The sequence below is a fragment of the Carassius gibelio genome, chromosome A8, assembly GCF_023724105.1.
Source record: "Carassius gibelio isolate Cgi1373 ecotype wild population from Czech Republic chromosome A8, carGib1.2-hapl.c, whole genome shotgun sequence".
NCBI lineage: Eukaryota > Metazoa > Chordata > Actinopteri > Cypriniformes > Cyprinidae > Carassius > Carassius gibelio.
In genome coordinates this window covers 9,889,700-9,916,648 of record NC_068378.1, presented here as the reverse complement: position 1 = coordinate 9,916,648, position 26,949 = coordinate 9,889,700, and the positions used below count along the sequence as shown (strand labels likewise).

Below are 26,949 nucleotides of genomic sequence, written 5' to 3'. Positions count from 1 at the left end.
AGATCACTAAATATTTATTTAACTATTGTATATCATTTAAATAAATAAATATATAGTTTCAATAAATCATTGAAAAAAATTTGACCAGGTTCCACAAAAAATAATTATATATAGCCTACTTTTATTATTTTTTTTATTTTAGGATAATAATGAATATACAGCACCTTGTACATTTCTATAAATAAAACAAAAGACACTTCTGTCACTGACTTTAACTGATTAAATCATACACACAACACATTCTTATATAACCTTATATTGAAAGCACTTTTGTCCTGTATTTTGTTTTTAATACACACCAACAAATACTTAAACACAAATATAATAAAATATAGATAAATAAATATATAAAACATTCAACAATTATAGTCAATTCTGACTGTACTTAAACCATAAATGTTTGAGTTCAAAATATTAAATTAAATAAATTAATAATATTTTACACTTCTACCATCCAATTACAAATCAATCTTCACAAAAAATATCCATAATAAGATTGTTCTATAATGCAAAACTCTTGACTCATTATTAGCCTCCTAATCACATAATGAATTTTCACATATTCGTTTTCTCTTTTAGTTATACAGTACAGCCATATTGTGTCATTGTTATTTCCATACACTTTAAAGTCTGTTAACATTGTCATATTTCACGTATTGGCTGAAATATATATATATTCATAAAGGGACACTTATTGTGAGCATATTTAAACCTTACTAATTGAACAATTATTCCAATGTTTCTTAAAAAAAAAAAAAAAAAAAAAAAAACCTTCCTTTGTCTCTATACATAAAAATAAAAGTGCTTAAGAAAGAATGCCACCACTTAATAGTGTTGATGACAGCAATTACATTTACATTAACCGATAATTTGGACATCTCTAGCATTAATAGCTGATATTTACACCTAAAGCATACAAAGAAATATAATCCACTTTAATGAATAAGACCCATACTTAATTTAGTAAAACTTTAAAAAAGATTGTTAAACACATTTTCAAATCCATTTACTCTTCATGACTGATGTAACAATGGTTTTTCGCCATCAAAACAATGGGCTTTTCAAATGACTTAGGAACATGCTGTTATACAGCTGAGTCGTGTCTTGAATTCCAAGTCAGTTAACCACTGCACATTTCACTTTATACTGTAGTAGTTAAAATCTAACAAACTCTTGGTGATTTTTCTGTTTCTGATAATAGCCTATTGGTAAATATATTTTTAATGCATATATTTTTTTATATTTTATTATTTCCTATCTTTTATATTAACAGTTACAAAACATAAATAAAAAACATGTTCACACTGCTACAAAATAACTGTACCACATCACAATAAATTACGTCGTCTTTTAAAACAGACTAAATAAATAAATACATGCCTCTGGTTGCTGCTTTTATTTCAAAGGCATTTTATGTACTTTAAAGGCTTACATTTATGTAAGTTGCTATTTAACTGTGAAAATGTACAAATCCTGATTGTTCATACTTTATTTATCACCTGCTGGAGATTAGCCTACTTGAAAACCATGTATTGTTGCAATCGTATGTTTAATTTCTTCGTGTTTGCAAAAGTTTCTGAGCTTTTTTGCTGTGTAAAAACTGTTTTCATACAGCAATAGCTGGACGCTTTTGCCCATATTAGGATCTTCCTGAAATGGCATTCTGCGCAATGCCCTCCGTGAGTATGAATGAAACGCACACTGCAGGAGAGTTTGCGCTCTGTGATATTCATCTCGCTGTATTCTGGCTCCGAATTAAATATCAAATCATATGCAGACTATCCAGGTCTCTTTGAGTTTAAATCTGTATTTATTCCCACCAGCTCTTGAAAACCTCTATGAGAACAAACTTAACTGAAAAAGTGCGGGGGATGAGTTTCCATGATATTAAAAGTGGGGGGACACGTCCCCGCATAATCTACGCCCCTGCAGTACATATTACTATCAAAAATTAATACATAATAGTTATAATATTATTTCACTTTATTTAGTTTTATATATATATAAATATATATATATATATATATATATATATATATATATATATATATATATATATATATATATATATATATATATATATATATATATATATACAATTATAGTAGATAAACTAAACAATAGTGTGAGATATTATAAAAAAATAAAAGCTAGTCGTAGTATTAAATACAAATAGGCTACATTTATTTTATAGAAAACTTAAAAATAAAATGCTAATATTTACTGCTTTCTTTGTCTGCCTCTTTAAGGAGATTTATGTATTACCCAATTTTAAATAACTTTGAATAAAAGCTCTAAAGAAAAAATATAAAATAAAAGCGTTTTTATCATATTCAAACTTGTATCTTATTCAAACTATTCAGCAGGCATTCACTGTGGCATGTTGCCTGAAAGTATAAGTAAGAGCGTCAGTGGATGAATGTCATAGTTTTGCATTGTGCTTTAAAAACGGCATGGGATACACTAGATTTATGTATTCATGTTGAAAATAAAACTTATATAGTGCAGTTTGTGATCTAAAATGGTAGGCTAATTGTGTATTAACATTGTCAGAACATATTTAATGGATCTTTTTTTTTTTTTTTTGGTTATGGACCATTTATGTGCACCCCTGTATATAAACACAATTGAACTGATATTTGCAGAACATTTTTTAACCCCAAAAATATCGAACAATAAATAAGTTGCATCAACACTTTTAAAAGCTTATTTCCATAGAGTTTTATTGCTGCAAGCTTGGAAAACGAAGAATATAATTACAAAAGTTCCACAAAAAATGTTTGAAATACTGAAAAAGACGATCTTTCCCTTTCACATTCAAGTGAAGTCCATCTGGACGGAACATTTCAGAACATATACATCCTCCAGACACAAATGCTCTCCACGTTCGCAAAAAAACAACAACATTGTCCATCTCACTAGACCATCTTTCCAACAATATATTGCATCGCTTCACTGTATGTTTAGTTTGCTTGTCATCAACATAACGAGGCAAAACAGAACAAATAGCGAAATACAGTTTGTACTTAAAAGAGTGACGAAGGCGTTCCACAAGCAATGCCATTCGGTTAACGATGGTTTCTGCTGAAACCCCACTAGCGACATCATTTGTCCCAATGTGAATGATTAACAAGGCATCCCCATTTACTCTTGTCAGATGATAAACGTGCTGTTGTGCTGAACGGACCAGAGTAGTTCCAGGATGAACCCAACAATATGCGCCCTCACAGTATTGGTCCAAACCACGGCACATGGAATCCGTCAAGAAGCAAACATTCAGACCTGCAAGAAACAAAACCATTGTCACAACTAAATAACCCATGGGTCAAAAAACAAGAACATTTATTTAGTCAACAAACATACCTTTAGGTACAACGAAGTCTTTCTTCCCAAACCTGGAAACAACCATGTTGCTTTCTGTGCCAACAAAATAAATACAGTATAAAGATTAAAATCTACAAATATAAAGATTAATACACTCGGTACACATACAATAAAAACATTGTTCCGTTCTAAAAAAAATTACTTCTCACCACTTTTCTCCATTTTACACAGACTTCAACAAACAGTCCAACTGAGTGCCAGAACCGTCATTCTCAGCAGTTTAAATAAAAGGTTACATTGACGTCACTTACCCTCCAAAACACGCCCCCTCACCTGGCAAAATAACCTGTTCTGCTGAACCCCTCAGTTGCTCCCAGGGCGCAGGATCTATAGCTGCCCACTAATCTGTGTATGTGTTCACGGTGTGTTCACTTCTCACTACTGTGTGTGTGTACTTGGATAACTTAAATGCAGACCAATTCCGAGTATGGGCTACCAAACTAGCATAGTTTTTGTAAATCTTTATTTAAAAACATCCAATCATGCCACTATAATATTATAAATATCTACTAGCTTGACTTGTCAATTCAACACATTAATAAACAAGATATAGGATTTTACCACAAAATTCAACATATTGACATTACAGCTACAAAATCACGTTTCAGTGCTTAAAGTCCATTTATTTCTTTCCATAGCTCTCACCAATCTATAAAAAATATAGCTACCTCTGATTTTTTGGATTTAAATAATACTAACACAACTCTTTATAGATCACTAAATATTTATTTAACTATTGTATATCATTTAAATAAATAAATATATAGTTTCAATAAATCATTGAAAAAAAATTGACCAGGTTCCACAAAAAATAATTATATATAGCCTACTTTTATTATTTTTTTTATTTTAGGATAATAATGAATATACAGCACCTTGTACATTTCTATAAATAAAACAAAAGACACTTCTGTCACTGACTTTAACTGATTAAATCATACACACAACACATTCTTATATAACCTTATATTGAAAGCACTTTTGTCCTGTATTTTGTTTTTAATACACACCAACAAATACTTAAACACAAATATAATAAAATATAGATAAATAAATATATAAAACATTCAACAATTATAGTCAATTCTGACTGTACTTAAACCATAAATGTTTGAGTTCAAAATGTTAAATTAAATAAATTAATAATATTTTACACTTCTACCATCCAATTACAAATCAATCTTCACAAAAAATATCCATAATAAGATTGTTCTATAATGCAAAACTCTTGACTCATTATTAGCCTCCTAATCACATAATGAATTTTCACATATTCGTTTTCTCTTTTAGTTATACAGTACAGCCATATTGTGTCATTGTTATTTCCATACACTTTAAAGTCTGTTAACATTGTCATATTTCACGTATTGGCTGAAATATATTAAATTCATAAAGGGACACTTATTGTGAGCATATTTAAACCTTACTAATTGAACAATTATTCCAATGTTTCTTAAAAAAAAAAAAAACCTTCCTTTGTCTCTATACATAAAAATAAAAGTGCTTAAGAAAGAATGCCACCACTTAATAGTGTTGATGACAGCAATTACATTTACATTAACCGATAATTTGGACATCTCTAGCATTAATAGCTGATATTTACACCTAAAGCATACAAAGAAATATAATCCACTTTAATGAATAAGACCCATACTTAATTTAGTAAAACTTTAAAAAAGATTGTTAAACACATTTTCAAATCCATTTACTCTTCATGACTGATGTAACAATGGTTTTTCGCCATCAAAACAATGGGCTTTTCAAATGACTTAGGAACATGCTGTTATACAGCTGAGTCGTGTCTTGAATTCCAAGTCAGTTAACCACTGCACATTTCACTTTATACTGTAGTAGTTAAAATCTAACAAACTCTTGGTGATTTTTCTGTTTCTGATAATAGCCTATTGGTAAATATATTTTTAATGCATATATATTTTTAATATTTTATTATTTCCTATCTTTTATATTAACAGTTACAAAACATAAATAAAAAACATGTTCACACTGCTACAAAATAACTGTACCACATCACAATAAATTACGTCGTCTTTTAAAACAGACTAAATAAATAAATACATGCCTCAGGTTGCTGCTTTTATTTCAAAGGCATTTTATGTACTTTAAAGGCTTACATTTATGTAAGTTGCTATTTAAATGTGAAAATGTACAAATCCTGATATTAACAACGCCTCTTATTTAAACAAATCCATGTTTTGTGTACCAAACTTCTTACACACACACACACACACACACACACACACACACACACATATATACATTACCTAGAACATATTTATTCAACTTATGTTCACTCATTTCCATTGCACATTAATAATCGACTGCAATGATATCTATAAATCGATACTTTTACATCATCGAGTATTTTGCTAAGAAAAAAACTTCATAACACCACCTAGACAGCACACATACATTACGTGAACTCTAATATTACTGTTTCACCCCTGATATCCACTGCACATGTCTGCGGCGCTTCACGGCTCCAACGCGGCTACCTGAGCTGATGGAGACCATTCTAGCCCACTTCGCTATAAATAGGCTCTAAGTCAAGTTTCAAGTCAAGTCAAGTTTATTTATATATAGCCCTTTAAAACAACATAAATGCTGACCAAAGTGCTGCACAACATACCAAACAAAACATCCATTGTGCAATACAATTTAAAGACCAATAATAAAATATGAAAAGAAAGCAAAACAAAAATAATACAATTAAGACCGGAAACATCATGCAATTTAAAACAATATTTAAGACTAAAAAAATAATATTAATTTAATAATTAATATCAAATTGCACATATGCCTGAGAAAAAAAATAAGTTTTCTAATCTAGTCTTTTTTGACACACGCAGCGTCAGAACTGCACAGTAAATACAAAATAGAAGTCACGTACATTTCAAATTAAACACACTGTGCAATCTCTCAATCTATTTCATATTACTATATTTTTGCTAGAAGACCACAAATGGATGACAAGAGGTTCATTCACAAATTTGAAAACCTCACAATATTAGACCATATGGCACCACAGATCCATTTTTCAAGGACAATTAAAAAAGTATTGTGGAGTTTAATTGCATGAGTTGTAGGAGTGGAATAAACTGAATTAAACATGACAAAACATTAACATTCAGCCAACCATGTTAGAACACACAAAAATCAAGAAAAAAAATGTTGAACCAGACTGTGTTGGACAGTCAAATCACGTGGTCTTGCGAATCCTACCACTGCGCTTCTGATCCGCTTCTGGTGTGAGTTGACAATGTGTGGAGAACAAAAAAAAACCTAATCGGAGCTATAACACACCCCAGACATGTGCCGTGGAAATCAGAGGACATACTTCCTCTGCAGAACGTATGCGTTGCGTATTTTTTTTTACGCACCCATGTTAACGGCCTTCACACTGCACGCGGTTGCGGCCCTTCAGTGAGTTTCAGGAGCGGTGCATCTGCTGCAGTGCAGCTACATACCGAGTCTATTTTTGCTGTGCTGCACGCACTGAATTAAAGTGACACTGAATTTTTCACGGTAAAAATCAACATGGATTGACACGGAAATGCAGTAATTTCACAATAAATGTATACTTATTAAATCCACTGTGTTTCACACGCAACACATGAGATTATTGGCTAGGTTTAAAACAAGAAAAGGAGTTCGTTTAGATAAAGAAGGCAACATAATATATACACTTTAATGGAAGCAAAATAAATAAATAAGTACATTAAGACCCGTGGGATCGCTTGTAATAAATATTTAAATGCAAAAGGCGAGAGTTGACTGTTTCCCTGTTTTAATATTTAAATATTTGCGATATCCTAACAAGAAAAGTAGCCTATTTGTTGTTTTTAAATGTTTTGCCGCTTGCTTAAGCAGATGCGTTTTCTTAAAGACAAATTTTCAGTTGGCATACACTAAAATATTGAATTGCATATTACGTTGAAAAATTATAACAATTAAGTTGAAAAAATCTAGAATTCTTACACTTCACAAAACATAATGTCCCTTAAAATAAATTCAAATAAATATAACTATGTAGCACAGAATATAATACTGTGCTTGACAATGTCTTCATCTTCACCATCTACAAACAAAACCTGTGACGCAACACATATTCGTCCTTTTCATTGGCTCTATTTCTTAGTAAGCCTACCTTGTTCCAATTTGCATACTGTACCCAATTTATAGCACCTCTCACAAAGACAACTTATTCATTCTACAAGCAACATCGTCTCAAGAAAAACCTTTACCAACCACTTATCAAGGTAAGCGTTCTTCATCTTACACATAATACATCCCAAAACCAATTATACTTCCAACTACTTTTCAAGAAAATATATTCTTATATTTATTTGCGCTATTGCCAAAGGCAATACTGCTAACAATACACCATATCAACATAACTATTTTTATACTTTCATAACGTATTTACCCTCTGCACATTGTTCCTAAGTTAGCAAACAATGTACTCAATTATACATACTATTACCACGATTATCGTGACAAGATTGACTCTTTATTTTTAAGACATATTATTTATTTTATTTACTATACATTGTGCAAACTCCTACCATTCAAACAAGTTAAGAGCCACCATTCCATTTTCCAACCGCTTGCATTTCACACACATTTACATAAATTAATTCCTCCTGCTCCCCATTTTCTTTTAATCCAGTTATTACTGTGCTCACACAATTTATGTTTTGCGCTTATACTTTCCTAATGCTAACAATTGCTCAAGTAAATACTCACCAAAATTTCTTCTTTTTCCCATTTACCACAATGTCTATTTTAACTACACCATAACTGCCTTTTCCCCACAAATATTTATCACGTGTCTGCATCTATGCCTATTGCATCTTTTCTTGCCTTTTTTTTTTTTTAACTACGCACATAAATGCCATTACAAATAAAATGCCTTACAAAAAAAACTTTACCTCTAACATGGACCAACTTTTGGGTGAGTAAATTAGTTTGTTAACTCTAACAGCTGAGTTAATCCATATTTAACACAAAATCTCATTAAAACAATCCAGCATTTGCTGGAGTGTACCTATACACTTCCACAAATATTACCATATCTATTGTCTATTACTTGTTTAATATTCATGATATACTTTCTTCCAGATTATGGTTTCCTACACCTCACCATCAAAAATCCCCAAAATACACCACCCTGAGACTGAATCAATTCATGACCGCCTTCAACTGATTGCTGTAAGCCATATTCTTTATTACCTTTGTTTATTCAACTAATATTAACCTACTACATAGCCTACATACAAATTCCACCATTACCACCCATACTATTTTAACACAGTATTTTCTTTGCCATTTCTATAGTACAAATGCCAAGATCCATCTGTCAACCCCATCGAAACTGCACAGCAACTTTGTAATCTAGGCACTGAAATCATGAAAATCATGTCACGCTGGCACAACCAAAACAAGGCTCTCCAGCAATGTGTCACTACACTTCGTTCAGAGCTACAAGACACAAAAAAAAACTCTCAGAAGCCCTAACTTCTGCAGAAATCAATGCTGCTGCCCAATGCTTTTTCAAAGATGGTAATTATACTTCTCACTTCCTAATTTGTTCTCATTCATGTTACCTTTTCTATACATTTGTTCTCTACAATGGCAATTAAACCTACATGTTTCCTTTTACAGAACAATGTGACATGTCCACACAGACGGAGCATGCCCCTTCAACACTAGCTGAACACTTACCTGAGAATAACAGCAAACTAGGTAAAAACCACTCCCACTCCAATATACTATAATTCATTACACATATCCTTTACTACAGTATATCTCTTCAATCACATACTTATAACTTCCTCTTTTCCTTTTTACAGAAATACAAGTTGCAACAAAGTCTTCTCCAAAACCAAATAAAGATCTACAGAATGCTTAACCATACACTCATTATATTGTGTCTACACTTTTAATGCTTCACTGTATTTTACTTTTGAAACTACACATTTTTATCCATCCATTTACTCTTAAACCACATTATTTTCTTTTAGCTCTTCTTTATAAAACTTTTTAAAATACAATTCAACATACTATATGCATATTGCACCTTTATAATTTATAATTGTTTGTGTTCTTATACTTTGTATTTTATACAATAAAAATTTTTCTCAGACTTACAATTTTCATTAAATACAAAAAAATATAACAATCGACACTCCCACAAAACAAGTAGATTACTTAACCTGCCTTTGTAACACAGGTCAACTATTTATTATGCAACAAATCTACTCTTATTAAAAAAATGTCATGGTAAAACATTGAGAAATTAAATTGCCAGAGCATTAAAGGCATTTTCACTGATGTTAACATCACTATTAATTTAAATAATAAAAATATAACACAATAATTATCTAATGTTTAAAGCATAATGCTAAACAAAACTTTTAATAAATAACAAATTATTTTACATAAACATTCTTAGAATGCCATACTTCAACTAACATTTCAAGTTGAAATACCAAAACTGACCACTAGTCAAATTAAAGGATGATAAATATTTTTATAATAATAAACTAATACCTAAAATAAATTTATATACACTTTGCTGAAACTACAATATTATTGAATAATTTCACAAATGCATCAAGAAAATTAAGATCATTTCAATTTTACCAACACGTACAATACGGTTTCCATTCTTTTAGATTGTAATACATTATCTAACTTTACCTAAGAATGAACATTTCTTTATTTCTTAATTTTTTTCCAGTATTGGAAAAATTTGTTTTAGTAATTACAAATATTCATGTCAATTTATGCTACATTAACTAATGTAGTTTAACTATCCATTTACAAATACTAATGTAATAAAAAAAAAATAACAATACAACCAAAATATTAAGAATCATGTAGCTATACTGATCATGTTCACTAATGTTAGCAACTACAACCTTTATATAATATGTTAAAACCTCTATATTCTGGGTGTATGTGTATTTGTGTGTGTATGAGAAAGGAGAAAAAAATCTGTTTTTAATATTTGACTTCACTGCAAACTGCAATATTTATTTAACTGCTTATACATCAAATCGTTAAAATTATTTAAAAGACCTCGTACAACTTTACTTTTTTTTTTTACATTACTTAATACATTCATAAATTGAACTAACAATACAAATTATATAATTTACAATATTTTTTTTGTTCTGGCAACAATGTATATTTTGTACATACAACATGTGAACTAATGCATATTCCTCACAGGGAAAGTACACTATACACACCAAACTTTGTCTATATGATGCCATCGAGGAACTTAAATTGCGAATGGATCTCGGTTAGCTAGAACAGTTTTGCAGTGGTAATTTTTTGAAAAAACAGTCAAAAGAGAAACAATCTTTGTCTTGTATTTTTAAATTGCAGCGTTGATTTAGTAAACGAGATTCTGAGGAAATATGCATAGTTTTACAACTCTACAGCCCTGTCTGATTAAAAGAAAATTAAAAAACTGTCAGACATCTGATCTCAATCTGTCACTATGTGAGATAAAGAATGTGTGCTGATAGAGCACACATTCTTTATCTCAAAAAAAAAAAAAAAATTCTAAATTCTAAAAATACTTATTTGTGCAGCAAATAATATTTTGATACTGACCTCTGACACCATGTGAAATAATATTTATCTGAATTTAAATAATCTCATGGATGTAACAGTTAAACTGTTCATCTCACAGATGAAGACTAAGCTGTAATGCAAGCAGAACTATTTCACAAATACTTATAGGTCAATAAAATCATAACAAAACACTTTAAAATTATTTAAGGATCTGGTAACACTTTAAAATAATGTCTCATTTGTTAACATTAGTAAATGCATTGGTACATTGGTAACACTTCATAATAGCTGCACTCCTTAGCTAAGCATTAGTAAATAATTAGTTCATGCTTTATATAGCCTTCTCCCAAATTTAATAGTCACTAGTAAGCACCTTATAAATACAGCTATAATTAAATTGTTCATGGTTTATATATGGTTTGTAATATTCCTAAAAAAATACAAAAATAAAATCAACAAACACAACACAGATTGATACAGAACTCAAAAATATTTATTCATAGATATATGTATTTATAGATGCAATAAAAGGAAACTGTACACTTGAATATATATATATATATATATATATATATAATGGCTCCTACTATATATATATATATATATATATATATATATATATATATATATATATATATATATATAGTAGGAGCCATTTTGGGGATAATAAAGGTTTTGTCCACTGGGTGGTGCTGTGGCTAGTGGATTCTAGTTGTATGGGGTCCATTAGGTATGGCTTTGTGTGTACATGTGAGCAAGGAGAGGCCACAAGCTTTTGAAATCATGTTTAATGGAGCTCAAGTAATAAAGAAAGACATTTGTTATGCATGTACATATTTTTATATATATTGTTTTATTTTTTTTTTCAAGTGTACAGCTGTACAGTTCATTTTATGCAAAATATTTCTGTTCTGCATCCCTCTGTATTAGATGAGCTCACAAAAATAGATAGCTGGCAATTACTAAATGTTTTATAAAAACCAGACTTTATCATGAATTACAGCAGGAATATATGTCAATAAAGCAACTACTATCATGTGTCTAAATAATAAGATTTATATATTTACAATAAAATAATTCCTCATAATTAATTTCACTTTTTTAATGATCTCATGAACCACTGACAACTCCTTAATAACTGGTTTGTAAATAATGTAATAATTTATAAATTATAAATTGATCCTTAAAGTATGCAAATACAATGATTAAACTTTTTAGATATGCTCAATAACAAAATATTTATAGCTGTATTTATGAACTGCTTAATAATGCCTATTAAAGAAGTGTTATGCTTTTTCACTTTTTCAACTTTAGTTAGTCTGTAATGTTGCTGTTTCAGCATAAACAAGTTCTACGAAGTTACAAAGCTCAAAGTACAATTCAAAAGGCCAAATTTTATTTAACAAAAATCACTTTTTAAAAACTACAATGAACAAATTGTTTGGACTACAACAAATATTTTCCGAGATTTATGATATTACAAATATTGAAGAATGGAATAAGGCTTGGTTAATCTGCACTAGACAAGCCAACGAGTGTGATATATAAGTAGTTGTTCAAGAAGGCTGGAAGAAAAAAAAAACTCCTTATATTCAGGTGTGTAGAATTATTAAGCATTTTTTCCTTTACTGATAAAATGGGCCAAAAAAAGAGGTTTAACTCAGACTGAAAAATCCAAAATTATTAGATCTCCATGAGAAATAATCAAAATTAGAGCATTACAGTAATCGCAAAGTAAAGACATGACCACTGGACAGCAAAATGCTTACTGGGTCAGAAAGGTCAGAAAAAAACAGGTGGAGAAGAACAGAAAAACATTAAATGCAAAAGAATTAAGGATTAAACTGAATAATTCGGTGTGACACTATAAGGGAGCATTGAGGCTACAGTGCCACCATTTTCCAGAACTGCAACTTTCCTGGAGTCTCCAGAATTACAAGGTGTCAGGTTCTGAGAGACGTAAAAGATGCCAAAAAATGACTTAATTACAATACCATGACATATTGTGAAATACTATATATGAAGACTTTACATATATAGGCTTTATGATCAGATTTCATAATCTGGGAGGGTTTTGAGTGGCTCTTGAAGGACTAGCATCACCTCCACTTGTACGACGGTTTGAAGAATATATCTTCCAGTTCCAGATATGGTTTGGAATTGGTAAAATGTGCTTGGAAAAATGCCAAAACATTGTTTTATTGTGACTTTTTTCCAAGCACATTTTAACAATTCAAAACCATATCAATCTTAATAACTACCATTAATTTTTTATTTAATCATTTATGAGTCATAATATTGTCAGTGAAAGCTGGAAGAGAAAAACTTCTTAGATTCAGGTGTGCATAATTATTAGGCATGTTTTCTTTTACAGATTAAATAAGCCAAAAACGAGTTTTAACTCATACTAAAGTCAAAAATTATATAATCACCATGAGAAATATCAAAAACTAATGTAATACAGAAATTGCAAAGTTTAGACATGACCATTGGACAAAAGATGATGATTGGGTCAGCTGTGGCCTAATGGTTAGAGAGTTGCACTTGTAACTTGAAGGTCGCAGGTTCAAGTTTTGGTGCTGATGGGATTTGTAGGTGGGAGGGATTGAATGATCAAAAAATTCTGAATGGGTCAGCAGGATCAGTAAAGAAAAAACAAGTGAAAAAATGACAAAAAGTATTAAGAATTAATAGCTATTTCACAATAAGAGATGGAATAAAAAGGAGGTCCTAAATACTGGAACTGGAAGATATATTCTTCAAACCGTCGCATTAAAATAAATAAATTATATATATTGTTCTGTGTACATGATTTCAAAGTCTAAATGGGTCGGATTAACCCTTTAACTGCCGTATCCCTTAAATCTTGATTGCCAGAGGGTTACTGTAAATGCTTATGCCCGCTGGGCACAGTTTTCCCGATGCCACCAGGGTGGCGTTCGCAATGATGGCTTGAGCCCGCCATCGCTGCTTGCAGCTATATTTATTATTCTTCTTCTTCTTCTTCTCCCGAATGAATCGCATTTTTGAGGGCTTTAGCATGCTCAAAAAGTCATGAAACTTTGCACACTCGTCAAACCTGGTGAAAATTTTCGTCTGATATAGGATTCAGAAGAGGGTGTGGCAAAATGGCTCGACAGCGCCACCTATACCAAGAAAATCAACAGCCTTCCAGCTATGTTTCACGTACATGCACGAAAATTGGCACACATATGTAACACACCAATACCTACAAAAAAGACTCTTGGAGCGAAATTCTAAACCCAACAGGAAGTCGGTTATTTTTAATATTATGAGCATATTTTGTGTAATTTTTGTCATTTCCATGTGTTGTATTTTAACGAACTCCTCCTAGAGAGTTCTTCAAATCAACACCAAATTTGGTATGCCTAATCTAAAGGCCTTTGCGATGTTAAATTGCGAAGATCCTGACTTTTCGTTGAAGGGCGTGTCCGTGGCGGCCTGGCGAATTTCGATGATTCGCCATGAAAAATGAAGTTCCTATAACTCACACATACAATGACCAATCTGCCCCAAACTTCACATGTTTGATGAGACTCCGAACCTGAACAGATTGACATGCCCATATTCAGTTATAGTCATAGCGCCACCTATTGGCAACAGGAAGTGACATATTTTACGCTGCGACGAACTACTCCTAGAAATTTTATGACATCAATGTCTTTTTTGTGGTCAGTCTAATCTAAAGGCCTGTACGATGTTCAGTTGTGAAGATCTTGAGTTTTCGTTAAAAGGCTTGTTCATGGCGCCGCGACGAAGTTCGATGTCTCGCCATGGGAATAAAAGATGTTATAACTCAGATATAAAATGTCCGATCTTCCCCAAACTTCACATGTGTGATAAGAGTCCTGGCCTGAACAGATCTGCAGGCCAATATTCCACCGGGTGTGGCAGAACAGCTCTATAGCGCCACCTGTACACTTTCAACGGAGTGCGCCTCGAGCTATGTTTCACGTACATGTACAAAAATTGGTATACACATGTAACACTCCAATACCTACAAAAAAGTCTCTTGGTACGAAATCCGGATCCCAACAGGAAGTCGGTTATTTTGAATTTTCCCTTCAAAATTGGTGTTGTTTTTGCCATTTTCAGGGGTTGTACTTTAACGAACTCCTCCTAGAGATTTATTCAGAACAACACCAAACTTGGTCAGTGTAATCTAAAGCCCTTTGCGATAATAAATTGCGAAGGACTTGAGGTTTCGTTAAAGGGCGGGTCCATGGTGGCCTGACAAATTTCGATGTTTCGCCATGAAAAAGGAAGTTGCTGTAACTCAGACATACAATGTCCAATCTGCCCCAAACTTCACATGTTGGATAAGACTCTTGACCTGAACAGATCTACATGCCAATATTCAGTTATAGTCATAGCGCCACCTATTGGCAACAGGAAGTTACATATTTTACACTGCGACAAACTACTCCTAGAAATTTTATGACATCAATGTCTTTTTTGTGGTCAGTCTAATCTAAATACCTGTGTGATGTTTAGTTGTGAAGATCTTGAGTTTTTGTTAAAAGGTGTGTCCATGGCGCCGTGATGAAGTTCGATGTCTCGCCATGGGAATAAAAGATGTTATAACTCAGGCATAAAATGTCCGATCTTGCCCAAACTTCACTTGTGTGATAAGGGTCCTGGCCTGAACAGATCTGAAGGCCAATATTCCATCGAGTGTGGCAAAATGGCTCGATAGCGCCACCTATACACTTTCAACGGAGTGCGTATACACTTTAAACGGAGTACGCCTCAAGCTATGTTTCACGTACATGTACAAAAATCGGTACACACATGTAACACACCAATATCTACGAAAAAGTCTCTTGGTACGAAATCCGAATCCCAACAGGAAGTCAGTTATTTCGAATTTTCTCTGCAAAATTAGTGTTGTTTTGGCCATTTTCAGGGGTTGTACTTTAACGAACTCCTCCTAGATATTTATTCAGATCAACACCAAACTTGGTCAGTGTAATCTAAAGCCTTTTGCGATCTTAAATTGCGAAGATCTTGAGGTTTCGTTAAAGGGCGTGTCCATGGCGGCCTGACAAATTTCGATGTTTCGCCATGAAGTAGGATGTTGTTGTAACTCAGGCATAAAATGTCCAATCCTCCCCAAACCTCACATGTTCGATAAAAGTCCTGCCCTGAACACATCTGAAGGCCAATATTCCATTATAATGATAGCGCCACCTGCTGGCAACAGGAAGATTGGCACATATATGGAATAAACATTGATATATTCTACTTATATTTATGAGTTTAAACGCATATTTCTCACCGTTCACCTATTAACTAAAGCCACTCGCTGTCGGTGAGCCCGGGTGCGAGGGCCCGTTCATCGCTGCTTGCAGCTTTAATTTCTTCCTGAATTTGGTATCTTGAGCATTTCAGTGTGTCCTATTTCCGCAGCCACCTCTCCTCAAACCCCAGTGATTTCACTACAATGACACAATGCTTCCTTCTGCCATAAACTGACTTTGTTTCTGTGATGTTTCTTTGTGGTTCACACATCAGGTGGAGACAAATTTTCCTTTTTCTTGTCTCTCGTCTTTGCATCTCCAGTGATGTTCACAGGCTTTCTTGTTTGAGTGTGGTTGGCTCCAGGCAAACCGATGACACTGGCAGTTAACTGTACATGTTCTTGTAAGCTGCTGTGTGGTTTTGTTTGATAAGAATATCTGGAGAGTGGTAAGACTCATTGTTACTTTGGGGAGCATCTTTTTGGGGAGCGGCAAGCTCATGTTGATGACATCAAATGAATCACAGATGTGTTGTTTCTTTTTTGCGTCCTTTTGGTTCTAACATTCTAACTTTAGCCATTTTTATACAAGAACATAACTGAAAACATAATGTCGATTATGAATATATTGTATATATTACTACTTTTTATCAGTTGAGTAGGCTTGGGAGAGTTACTTTAAAAATGTATTGCATTACCGTTAAAGATCACTTAATGAAAAAAGTATTCAGTAATGTAATCCAAGCTCCACAATGTAACCTGATTATTTTTGATTCCTTCAAGGTCATTCCTTCATATGTAAATACAGTCAAGTTAAAGAAATATAATTGAAAATATGTATACTTATTATTGATATGATGCAAAATATAAACTATTTGATGCACTGTATACACTGTGTGCAGAATTATTAGGCAAATTAGTATTTTGACCACATCATCCTCTTTATGCATGATGTCTTACTCCAAGCTGTATAGGCTCGAAAGCCTACTACCAATTAAGCATATTAGGTGATGTACATCTCAGTAATGAGAAGGGGTGTGGTTTAATGAAATCAACACCCTATATCAGGTGTGCATAATTATTAGGCAACTTCCTTTTCTTTGTCAAAATGGGTCAAAAGAAGGACTTGACAGGCTCCGAAAAGTCAAAAATAGTGAGATATCTTGCAGAGGGATGCAGCACTCTTAAAATTGCCAAGCTTCTGAAGCCTGATCATCGAACAATCAAGCGTTGCATTCAAAATAGCCAACAGGGTCTCAAGAAGTGTGTGGAAAAACCAAGGCGCAAAATAACTGCCCGTGAACTGAGAAAAGTCTATCGTACAGCTGCCAAGATGCCACTTGCCACCAGTTTTGCCATATTTCAGAGCTGCAACATCACTGGAGTGCCCAAAAGCACAAGGTGTGCAATACTCAGAGACAAGGTCAAGGTAAGAAAGGCTGAAAAACGACCACCACTGAACAAGACACACATGCTGAAACGTCAAGACTGGGCAAAGAAATATCTCAAGACTGATTTTTCTAAGGTTTTATGGACTGATGAAATGAGAGTGAGTCTTGATGGGCCCGTGGCTGGATCGGTAAAGGGCAGAGAGCTCCAGTCCGACTCAGACGCCAGCAAGGTGGAGGTGGAGTACTGGTTTGGGCTGCTATCATCAAAGATGAGCTTGTGGGGCCTTTTCGGGTTGAGGATGGAGTCAAGCTCAACTCCCAGTCCTACTGCCAGTTTCTGGAAGACACCTTCTTCAAGCAGTGGTACAGGAAGAAGTCTGCATCCTTCAAGAAAAAAAACATGATTTTCATGCAGGACAATGCTCCATCACACGCGTCCAAGTACTCCACAGCGTGGCTGGCAAGAAAGGGTCTAAAAGTAGAAAAACTAATGACTTGGCCTCCTTGTTCACCTGATCTGAACCCCATAGAGAACCTGTGGTCCATCATGAAATGTGAGATTTACAAGGAGGGAAAACCGTACACCTCTCTGAACAGTGTCTGGGAGGCTGTGGTTGCTGTTGCACGCAATGTTGATGGTGAACAGATCAAAACACTGACAGAATCCATGGATGGCAGGCTTTTGAGTGTCCTTGCAAAGAAAGGTGGCTATATTGGTCACTGATTTGTTTTTGAATGTCAGAAATGTATATTTGTGAATGTTGAGATGTTATATTGGTTTCACTGCTGAAAATAAATAATTGAAATGGGTAAATATTTGTTTTTTGTTAAGTTGCCTAATAATTATGCACAGTAATAGTCACCTGAACACACAGATATCCTCCTAAAATAGCTACAACTAAAAACAAACTAAAAACTACTTCCAAAAATATTCAGCTTTGATATTAATGAGTTTTTGGAATCATTGAGAACATGGTTGTTGTTCAATAATAAAATTATTCCTCAAAAATACAACTTGCCTAATAATTCTGCACTCCCTGTAAAATATTTCAGAAAATGCCATTTATTTGTGACTATGAAACCAAAACACAACAGTTTCTGCAACAGAAAACTACAGAATGCAAAACAAAACAATACAATACAAAATAAAGAATGCAATAAAAAAAATCTAAAGCAAATATAATAAGAACAGATGCACTGACGAGGAATTTCTATATGTGGTCATTGGACATTCTGTTTCGATGACGATTACATTGATGTGTAAAGACACAAAACGATCAGTCTGTGCAAGAATCTGAACAGTATTTACATTGTTTTTTTTACCTCTGATTTTCACTGCAATGTCTGAACTGTCCTGAGCCATTCGCTTAGTCTTCTTCTTCTTCTTGCTTTATGGCAGCTCGTAGACTTATAAGTGCATTACCGCCACCTATCTCTCAAGTGGACCTTTAACACTCCTAATTGAGACTGTAGTTAGTGTTAATGCTCCCTTTAAGATAGGTGGCGGTAATGCACTTATATATCTGTAATCTGCACAAGCTGAAGAAGAATATGTGAATGCACTCAGGACATTGCAGTTCAGACATTGCTGTGAAAATCAGAGGTAAAAAATGATATATATACTGTACAGTTTCTTGCACAAACTGATCATTTTGTGTCTTTACACATCCATGTATCGTCAAGAGCCGCAGGGTTTTACTTGGTTTTGTTTGTGTAGTGTATGTTTTTTTTTTTTTTTTTGCCTCAAAGCCATGATTCCCATCAGCTTACATTGTATGACTAACAGACTGAAACAGCTTGAGTTTAAAATCATTGTTTGTGTTCTACTGAAGAAACAAAGTCACCTACATCTTGAATGCCCTGGGGGTAAGGGTATTTTTGGGTGAACTATCCCTTTAAGGATCATGGATTTCATCATGTTCTGTGGGAAGGACTGATCACATGGTGTGTTCTTAGCCAGCTGCTTTAGTTTAAGCAATAATCCCTAATTTTGCTATAATTTGGGTTCAAATGTGCATCAAATATCACATTTCACTTAGAAAAAAATGAACAGTCAGACAGTGGAATCAAAACAAACAGGATTTGTAGTGCTCACACACTCATATAATCTTTGACCCAAACAGCATGTGCTGCGGTTGCTGCAGCCGCCTCGGCCAGCTAATACACACTAAGCCCTCATCGTAATGAATCAGATTGAGCAACAACCCTGCCCTGATCCTAATCCCTGGAAATCTATGGGATTTTCAAATGTTTTTTTCCCTCAGGACAACTGGCCATGAAGGAAATTATGATCAGTGAAACTTTGTCCTAGCCAGAGATCATGATTTTGTATTACTGACAGTATATTACAGGCAGGGAAAATACAGCAATAGGGAAAAAAGCAGCAACATGGGATTTGTGCTATTTATTGATTATAAGCAAAGATAAGCCATAAAAACTTCTGCATAATAACAAAAAAAAAAAAAAAAACATTCATCTCATCACAACGTGACCTTAAGTTACTGAGTCTCATGTGAGGAAAATTTTTAATTTAAACTTATTTGCAATGTTACTGCAGTCTTATGACTGTGTGCCTGTCGTTACTACATTATTGGCCAATTACTGCTTATTTTCATGAATTTAAAAGGCATTCAAAATGAGCGAATTTTCTTTCTTTTTTTTAATGACCGATAGTAATAGTAAAAAATATAATATGCATGGTAATAATACTAATACTAATAATGAATAAAAATGATTGTTGATGATAAATGTTTGTAACATAAAATGTATTAAATATTAACAGTAATGCTGCTTGGAGACTTTTTTGATGTGTATGTTTTGAATTTTAAGTTTATGTAAAGTGAAAGGATATTTAATAATAATAATAATTTATATATATATATATATATATATATATATATATATATATATATATATATATATTATTATTATTATTATTATTTTTTTTTTAATATATATTTGTAGGTTTTCTGTAAATCTTACCAAATAAAATTGCATTTGGGTTTTTAAAGGCAAATAATGTTTGTCATTGAAAATCCAATGTCTCATTTTAGATAGATACAGTATTAACCGCAGAGGTTGAGGAGAGTGTCAAGAGGTAAATATCATCTGACCTCTTCATCTTCCTTGATCTTCTCTTCTTTACTTTCATCTCTCTCCTTCACTCTATGGTACTTGTTCTTCAAAGTCTCCTTATTTCTGCTAGTAAAGACCCACACATACACACAGGAACATTCATGCGCTTTTTAAAATATTTCTCTCAGTAATCTTTCCAGTATTTTTTAAATTCCCCTATTTCTAAACTGTTCCTGGATATTAGTTTGTGCATGAGATTGTGTGTGTGTGTGTGTGTGTGTGTGTGCAGAATTGTGGCTGATTTCAGTCAAGAAGAGCTGCATGCTGCCATGCAGAAATCCTCTGCCCTGGTCAAGTCTTTCTCAGAGGGAATGTCTGCTTCTATCTTAGAGGTTTGTTTAGAGAGCAATAATTTAATTATGAGACAATTTATAACAATTTAAGTCAAATGCTAATATTAACATTATTTTTCATTTTAGAATGTGTTTTATTCAAAAGAAACCTGTCTGTTATAATCATTTTTTTGGCTATCTGATCCCACTACTAGTAGTGCTGGAATCACTTACATGAGCTTTGAAATATGTGTTTGTTTTGCCTGTTATTAGATAGGATATTATGAGCACCATATCATCATGAGGATTTAGTTAATCTGTGTTCAAACTAACCAGATTAGTTTAACCCACAGTGGCATTAATGTGCCAAGCAGCTGTTATATTTTCCTCAATAGTTCCACTTTTTTTTTTTTTCATTATTCCACATATGTAAACAAAGCAAGATTGAAATTGGTTACATTTTAGGAAACTCATATACTGATAGAATACCTTGAATGCCCTGAAGTTGCTTCAGAAAAAAGCACCTGGAGAACAGGGGCGATTCTAGGATTTTTTCAACTGGGGGGCACAAGAGGGGCCACGATTAATACAGAGGGGCCAATCTTGTGTTGTTTGAACTGTATATCCAAATCATTTCAAGAGTTCAGTAACCTTTAAAATCAGTAATAAACAGTGATACCCCATTATATTTTAATAGCAGTTATTCACTGCTCTAAATAAAAAAAAAATCAAATACAATTTGTATTAACTTTTCACTTTACAAAAGTGAAAGAAAAACTGTAATAAATAAAATAATCCAATGTATGAATAGTGTACAACTCACAAATAATAATAATATAATTTATTTATAATAGCCTTATATAATATATATATAATAGCCTTATTTATATAAATGCAGAATAACATTAATAATTCATAGAAATAAATACACAATTAATTAATTAATATAACTAATATAAATTTAATATAATTTAATTATATGTTTTTGTTTATTATCCACATCCCATTCAATTTGCATAGCAGCAGTTGCAGTAAATTTGCATTGATGAATAAACAAAATCAACTTATGTCAAGGCTAATTAATCTTGAGCATATTGATTTAAAAATATCATATATCCATACTTTGTTAGAAAGCTACTTGTTCAAAAAGGTAGCTTTAATTTAACATGTAAAATATGTGGATCCTATAAAACAGTTTAGAATAGCTTAATTAGTCCAGTGTTATTTTAGTATTAGTTATTTATTTTGCTATTTAATCATGCATTAAATAATTATGTATGATTTTTTTGAGAATGTTTCTGGGTGTCATCAAATGACGTTTTGTCAATAACTTTTGTGAAGGGAGGGAGAGAGAGCTAGAGAGAGAGCTTTCCAGGGTGCAGACAGCAATCGCGGAGCACCATGGTGATTTAGAACGGCAACTGAATTTATTAGGAATCTACAAATAGCGCAAATAGACTAAAGGTGTAGAAAAATAAAGACCTATATGTGTATTTTGGACTTTTTTTTCACCACAAGTCTGAAAGAAGACATGTTACTGAAGACAAACAGCCCAGAATCTCAAAATTGACCAGTAAAAAAAACGATGTTTTTGCATGTGTCTCACCCATATAGACTTAAAAAAAAAGTCTCAAGTGTGGAGCGTTAGATAAACATTACACAATTTGTTTTGTCACCTCACTTGAGTGAAAAAAGTCGCTAATCGACTGCATGATTCAATAATGACTTTATTAGAATTGCTATTATAGTTTTTTTAAACCATTGCTTTAAATTGCGTTGTTGCCTATATCGGCGCGTTCGGCTAAAAAAAAAAAAAAGTAAATCGTAACGCAGTAAACCCCTTTTACATTCAGCATTAGAGGAGCATAGTAAATATAATGATTAGCATCTTGGTCTGCTCTAGGAGATAACATCGTCATCGAACCTGGTCTGCCTAACACCGAAAGACGTTAACGTTAAGCTCGCTGTTCTTGGTCCTCGTTGAGAAGCATCGCGACGCAATCATGAGTTATTTACTAAACTGAAAGATTATAATTTGAATTTGTGAGTGACAGACAAGTAGAAGGGTGGGGGCACACTGGGGGGCCAATCAGTTTTCAGGAGGGGCCAGTGCCCCCATGGCCCCTCCCCTGGCTACGCCACTGCTGGAGAATAAATAAATGTAAATGCATTGTGCACAGGGCCAAACTGAGTTAATGTATTGCATTCTGGTGCATTCTAGGCAATGGATTTAGGTCTGCCTGTTTTAGCTAGGGATGTTTCTGGAAATGCTGCAATAGTCGAGCATGAGGTGACAGGACTGCTGTACTCAAGCCCTCAGGTAAGAATGTTGATGTCTTTAATCCATTTTAAGAGCAAATAGCAAAAGTAAATAAATAAATTAAAATAAAAATAGCAGCCTTTATATGTAGAAGGATTTCAGACATGAGAATGGTGGAATCCAGTGTATTTAAAGGGATAGTTCACCCAAAAATGAAAATTCCATCATTAATTACTCATCTTTAAGTCATTCCAAACCTGTAAGACCTCTGTTTATCTTCTGAACACAAATCAATATATTTTTTATGAAATCTGAGTGCTTTCTGACCCTGCATAATAGACAGCAATGCAACTGAAATGGTTTTTGGCCCAGAAAGGTAGTAAGACCATCGTTAAATAGTTCATGTGACATCAGTGATTCAATCGTAATTTTATGAAACTAGAACTTTTTGTGCACAAAGAAAAAAAAAACATTATTCAACAATTTATTATCTTCTGTGTCAGTGTTTGACGCGTGTTCATGACAGTATCATGACACATGTGTATAAATTCCTCTGCTTGTAAACAAGGCGCAGCACATCTGGGTTCTACATCAGAACACTGGCTCCTGCATCAGCAGCACATGCATGCATCATGGTACTCTCAGGAATGGCCGCATAGATTGACATGGAAGGGAAGAAATTGTTGAATAGAGTCATTATTTTTGTTTTCTTTGTACACATGGTCGGCATTATTTGATGGGGAAAAATATATTGTATGCAAAAATATTTATGTATTTTGAGAGTATAGGGAGACTTTGATTGGTGGAATTTTATGTATCAGCATCATGGGTAATGTAGATTTTTACCACAAATTCTGTTATAAAAATTAAGTAGAACTAATGCAAATAGATGGGTTCAACACAAGCATATAACAATCTCATAGCTCAGAACTGGTCTGTCTTTAAAGTTTTATCAGTTACAGGTGCTGGTCATATAATTAGAATATCATCAAAAAGTTGATTTATTTCATAAATTCCATTGAAAAAGTGAAACTTGTATATAATATTCATTCATTACACACAGACTGATATATTTCAAATGTTTATTTCTTTTAATTTTGATGATTATAACTGACAACTAAGGAAAATCCCAAATTCAGTATCTCAGAAAATTAGAATATAACTTAAGACCAGTACAAAGAAAGGATTTTTAGAAATCTTGGCCAACTAAAAAGTTATAAAAATTAAAAGTATGAGCATGCACAGCACTCAATACTTATTTGGGGCTCCTTTTGCCTGAATTACTGCAGCTATGCGGCATGGCATGAAGTCGATCAATCTGTGTCACTGCTGAGGTGTTATGAGAGCCCAGGTTGCTCTGATAGTGGCCTTCAGCTCTTCTGCATTGTTGGGTCTGGCATAACGCATCTTCCTCTTCCAAATACCCCATAGTTTTTCTAAGGTTAAGGTCAGGCGAGTTTGCTGGCCACTTAAGAACAGGGATACCATGGTCCTTAAACCAGGTACTGGAAGCTTTGGCACTTTGTGCAGGTGCCAAGTCCTGTTGGAAAATGAAATCTGCATCTCCATAAAGTTGGTCAGCAGAAGGTAGCATTAAGTGCTCTAAAACTTCCTGGTATATGGCTGTGTTGACCTTGGACCTCAGAAAACACAGTGGACCAACAGAGGCAGATGACATGGCACTGCAAACCATCAATGACTGTGGAAACTTACAGTCTGTTCATTACAACAGAGCACTTGAATTTATGAGAAAAAAGTGTAGAATAAAAATTCAGAAGTGTAGAACGATAAAGGTTGAGTAAATGTTTTAATTTAAACATAATATAATCATTTTGACTCAAACTTGCCATTTTACATTGTGGCGAGTGGGGCGGGGCCGAGAGACGTGGGACTCGATACTGGCGGTGGGGCTCAGGTTTAGCTCATCTCCAATCACTACACCTGGCCTCACTCCTCGTTCCCACGCCTCTCGGCCCCGCCCCAGACGCCACATACCCCCATCGCCCCTCGCAGGCCGGGGGGGTACCCTCGAGACTGCGCTCTACTCCCCCCCCCCTTCCCTCCGGGGGGGACCGCTCACGGGAACCTGCAGGAACCTGGGGGTAGGACAGACGAGGCGAGAGAAAAGGAGATGGAAGGAGGAGCGACAAGGACGAGAGAGGGGAGAGAGGAAAAAAAAAAAAAATCGGGTTCCCAGACGCACTGCTGCTCGGCCCTCCACCGGCTGGGTGATCTCCTCCGCGGTGCCCGGCGGTGGCACTGGACGGCCCTCGGCGGACGGCACGACACTCCCCTCCGATTTTGGGCAGCGGCAGGAGTCCCCCGTTCCCTGCCCCTCCGGATTCCGTCACGGAGGCGGCAGGCTCCGGCCCCCTGGCGAACGGCGCCGACTCCTCCGCTCCCTCACGGACGGCAGCCGCCCCTCCTTGTCGTGGGCGGTCGGCAGCGAGCTCGCCCGTCCCCGGCAACTCGCTCCAGCCCACCGCCTCGAGCGTCCATGGCGGCACACACTTCGCCTGCTCGAGGGCACCGCGGATTCACCACAGCGGCGAGGGATCTTCAGCAGCGCGTCCCTCCTTCTCCCGGGTTTCGGCACCACTGTAACAATATACATCGGGAAGAAGGAGGCGGGAACCGGCGCACAATCAAAATGAAACTTTAATATTCAAAAATAAACAAAACAGCGCGTCAGTGCCTCACGGCGACTGACGCGCACATATAAAAGCCAACATAAAATAATGTCCCAGGCCTGGTCCTCTCTCGTCCTTCACGGTCGTCGCTCCAGTTTTATATCCTTCCATCTCCTACGTGGGACTCGATACTGGCGATGGGGAGCAGGTGTAGCTCATCTCCAATCACTACACCTGGCCTCACTCCTCGTTCCCACGCCTCTCGGCCCCGCCCCACTCGCCACATACATATTTTCTTCTCAAAATATTTTATTTTTCTTTGTGATTAAACTGCTGTAAAAGGGAGAGTAATGTTAACTTCCTCTTCTTAGCACCATCTCTATCTGCTGGAGACTAAGCTTTATCTTGTTTTGGCTCTTTAGGGGGAACAGACAGACTTAGCTATCATTGTACTGCCATGCTAAACGGATGAGAGGAGCCCAAGGCAGCTTAAAAGGTCAAGTGGCAAAACTTCTATCCCTAAAACATCTGATTCTCTGAGCAATTTTCAAACATCTATTTATAATGCTTATCTCAAATGTATTAAAAGCAATAGCATATCTGAAAATCTTAGTTCTCTTGAGAAGCACCGAAAAGTGTGCTGTATAAGAAAATGTTGATGTTTGTTTGCTAGTCAGGGCAATTGTGACCATTTGTATGTGCCATGAGCCCCTCGAATACACCTGTCACCTATGCTAAGCTTTGACCCCTGATTTAAAGAGCTGTACAAGCCTCTCTTTTCAGTCTTGATCAGTAGGTCAGTGTGCTACAGTTATAATACAGAGAATTATAAGCATTACTGTAGTGGTAAGACACACTTACTATTGTGATAGAATTTGGTGATAATTTCACACGTCAAATACAGATTAAATGGCAACATACGCTACCGTTAGATTTTTTTATTTTAAGGTTTTTGAAAGACATCACAATAAATGTTTAATACTTGAGACATTAACATTTTTCAATTTTTATA

At 34.5% G+C, this 26,949-nt stretch overlaps 2 long non-coding RNA genes across 2 annotated transcripts; one reads left to right on the top strand and one right to left on the bottom strand.

The window, feature by feature from the left end:
• Positions 1–2,679: 2,679 nt before the first annotated feature.
• Positions 2,680–3,951, bottom strand: LOC128018386 (uncharacterized). The gene is made up of 3 exons (XR_008184848.1): positions 3,534–3,951; positions 3,364–3,417; positions 2,680–3,282 (listed from the first exon to the last, which is right to left on the bottom strand). It is a non-coding gene; the product is annotated as an uncharacterized LOC128018386 (long non-coding RNA).
• A 4,593-nt stretch (positions 3,952–8,544) lies between these two features.
• LOC128018145 (uncharacterized) lies at positions 8,545–9,475 on the top strand. Its single transcript, XR_008184727.1, has 4 exons — positions 8,545–8,613; positions 8,740–8,964; positions 9,067–9,147; positions 9,255–9,475. It is a non-coding gene; the product is annotated as an uncharacterized LOC128018145 (long non-coding RNA).
• The last annotated feature ends 17,474 nt before the right edge of the window (positions 9,476–26,949 follow it).